This window comes from Pteropus vampyrus, unplaced genomic scaffold (genome assembly GCF_000151845.1).
Source record: "Pteropus vampyrus isolate Shadow unplaced genomic scaffold, Pvam_2.0 Scaffold10, whole genome shotgun sequence".
NCBI lineage: Eukaryota > Metazoa > Chordata > Mammalia > Chiroptera > Pteropodidae > Pteropus > Pteropus vampyrus.
The window spans coordinates 7051823-7055565 of NW_011888791.1; the positions used below are offsets into that span (position 1 = coordinate 7051823).

The window sequence follows — 3743 nt, forward strand, 5'->3', positions numbered from 1 at the left end:
TCACTAAGTCTTTACTAAAATATCTATTTATTTTGATGAAAAACTTGCAAAGTTTAATGGGTTTGGAAGAGGAGTGAAACAAAGTACTGAGTGCATTCTGAATCGTTAAAAAGGGAGAAAAAAGACCACCAATAAGAGCTCTATCATCTGCCAATTTCCATGACTAGCCTGTAAGTTCCTGCAGATGGGACAATGTCATTGATGGCTATTGCCTGCCTGCCAAAGAGTCTAAAGAGGTTCAAGGGATTATAAGTAAAGTTCCAACATGTCTTTAACCTTTCTGAACTATGAAATCTAGTCTTTAATTAATATTGTTAGCTAAATTTGTAAATACAGTCATATTGTCTCTTTTAAAAGGAAGTGAGATCCTGATAGTAATGATATACCTAAACCTAATGACAAACAGGAATACCCATGATCACATAGATATACAAAAAAGTAATAATAATAACCTATTTATTATTTAGTTAAAGTTTTGTATAAAGTTTTCCAAAAGTTTAGAGTTTTTAACATGGCATTTTAAGAACTAATTAAAGCTAGGATATATCAAAACAATATTTATGTTTAAAAAGAATTACTAATTACACAGAGATTTTCTAGCAGTCCTTAAATAAATCATATATTTTCTTTGCCAGCTAACTATGATACTTAATTCCTGTCACTGGCTTTCCAGGAGCTGCAGCCATGAAAGTAGATCTGCGCAGTTTCATTGGGTATAAGATCTACTCCAGACACAGGAGCCACTACAATGGGACCCGACAGGAAGGTGTTTTCCATTTCTTTAATGCAAAATGCGAGTCGGCATTCTTTTCTAAGTGGAACCTTAGACAGATAAACTAGACTGTCCTCTATAGAAGATGGCACAAAAAAAAAGACATGCAGAAGAAATTCAAAAGAGAAGTCGCCGTGCAGTCAAATTTCTGAGGGCCATCATTGGTGTATCTCTTACTGATATAATGGCCAAGAGGAATCAGAAAAATGAAGTTAGGAAGGCTCGATGAGAAAAAGTTATTAGAGGTGCCAAGGAAGCAAAAAAGGCTAAGCAAGCATGTGAAAAGACAGCAATGGCAGCTGCTAAGGCTCCTACAAAGGCAGTACCTAAGCAAAAGATAGTAAAGCCTTTGAAGGTTTCTGGTGCCAGAATTGGTGGAAAAACACTAAGTTGGCAGATGAAAAGTTTAAATTAAGATCTGATTATAATTAATTAATTAATTAATATAAATAAAATGCCTATTTCAGTTTGGAATAATGAAGCTAAAGCAAAATTTAAGTGCTCAGGAACACCCAAGTAAGGACAAAGTATATTCTAAAACATAGTATTAAAGCAGAGATTAGAGGAAATGAACCTAAACACATTGCAATAAATACATAACATATTTTGATAAATTCCAGGTATAGTTTTCAAAATTAAGTCTAAAATAATCATTTCTATTACTTTATTACAAAAATCCATTGGTGCTTGCAGTTAAAAACATTAGCACCTCTTGCACACCTAATTACATGTTAGCAGATTTGTTAATATACACACTTTTGATAATGTGGATAAAATTAATGGATTGTGTTTCTTTTGCCTTTGGTTTCTATTTAAAGACCAAAAAATTAGGCACACAAATTTAAGCTATGGTAGGAAAAGAATTTAGGAATGATATCAGTGATGTGGTACCCGACTTGGGTTGGTCTAAATCCACACAACTCTTAAACAATATCTCATGCACAGCTTGACCATTTTGATTGATTTCACTATTCACCAGTATGACCAATTTTACTATTTAGATCCATTGAACTCAAACAGATGAAATCATTGTCTCTGAGGTGCAAAAAGAATTCTGGAGTCAGTTATTTCTCAGATACTACAAGATATTGTAGGAAGGAGAGACAACGATGAAGGGGGAGCATGAAATATAAAAGTCATACATTGACTTTTAATGTTTTCATGCTCTCTGCTTGAGTATTCTAAGAATGTCTATGTCTACAACCATCCAACTGTGATGCTCTCTCTAATTTAAAGTTTTAAGGAGATTACATAACTGAATAAAACTTTTCACATCTTTTAAATTATTAACTGCAGGAGTTTCTTTCTTTCTTTTTTTTTTTTTTGTCTTCACTCAACTGGATCCTTTATATTAAGATCCTATTAGCTAGCTTTGGGATGATAACATAGCTTGGCCAGTTCAATTACCACATTCTGTTAGTCATTTTCCTCTTATGCACTTAATGTCTGCTTTATACAAGATGAAAGACAGTGCAAATCCTCCTTGAAAACGAACACAAATAAATTCACATAGTCATAAATTAATGACAGGCAATCTTTTATTTCTACCTGCTTGTATCCTTTTGTCTGAGTGCTCCATTAGTCCCTCTTCTCTGAAGTTTCAAATAAAGAAAATGTAATGCCACCTTTAAGTATAATTAGAATAGATAAATGAACAGAAAAAGAAGAAACATTCTCAGTCATCAATTGTCCTAAAAGGGTCAGTCTGGGAAACATGAATAATGAATATGTTTTACAAAAGAGAAAGTGCACATAATACTTAGAAGCAAAGTAAAAATCACAGAGAGAATTGCCATACAGGAAGAAAATACAGGATACACGTTGCTAAGCATCACTTAGCAAATGATGTCTGCTTTTTCATTATGATATTGTTATAACAAGTATAATAATCATACTGGTAGAAATCTTTGTGTTTGGGTGGATGAGTTCTGACCTATTGACAGAGTAATGGGATTTTATGAGGAATAAATGATTGAATATACAGAAGGTACCTAGAACAGTGTGTAGCCCATGGCAAATACCCCTTACCTATCAAGATAAATATAAAATACCATAATGAGACACAGTATTGTCAACTGTGTTCTGGTCGATGTTGGAATATGACATCAGGTTTTTATTTGAAAATCCAGGGTTCAAGTAATCTATCCAGAGTCTAAAAGAAATGGCATTTGCAAGATATAAAAATACTAAAAATTATTATTTATACTAAAGGACTGACATTGAACTGTCTACGTTAGCATTTACCAAGATCATAAAGATAAGTTTGTTATTGTAGAAGCCTTTGAGCTCTTCCTTTTCCTCCTACTTTTGAGCCTTTCTGGTCCCACTTTTAAATGTATAGTAAATCAGAAATTCAAAGTTCATGTAAACTGATAGCCCAATGTCCCATAAAATGAAAAAAACAAATAAAAAAAAAATCTAAATGTGCCTACTTCTTATTTGATATTCCCTGTGTCTCTTACCTTAGCAATTCATTAATAGACTAAATTGACAAGTTTGTAGCAATAAGCAAGAAAGTAGCCTGATATGGAGAACCTTTTTGGAGTATCTCCTAACTAACATAACTACCTTTATCAGTAAGCTAATTTCTCCTACTTGTCCCCACTCACCATTATAGCCCAAGACAGTAGGGCAAAGTAAAATAGAAAACAAGGAGATATGACTTAGTAGGAAATCTAGAAGGCATGAAGAGGAAGTAAAGCAATGTATTCCTTCATCTTTTCACCCTGTGACTTTTGGAAGGAATAGGCAAAACGCACAGAAATTGAGGAGAACATGCCTCTGTTCCTATCTCTTATTCTAAGTTCAAACATAATGTGTGCTGTGAGAAGTGGAAGGCAAACTGTAAAAATATCCAGATAGAAATAGGGAGCATGGGAGCTAGAATATGCTGCCCTGGACATAGCTTGGAGAGGTCTATAAACTCCTAATAGACATCCTACTGGCACCTAGCACCACATCCAGTATGACA

At 33.7% G+C, this 3743-nt stretch overlaps 1 pseudogene; it reads left to right on the plus strand.

Moving 5' to 3' along the window:
* Positions 1–684: 684 nt before the first annotated feature.
* Positions 685–1187, plus strand: LOC105303414 (annotated as a pseudogene).
* The last annotated feature ends 2556 nt before the right edge of the window (positions 1188–3743 follow it).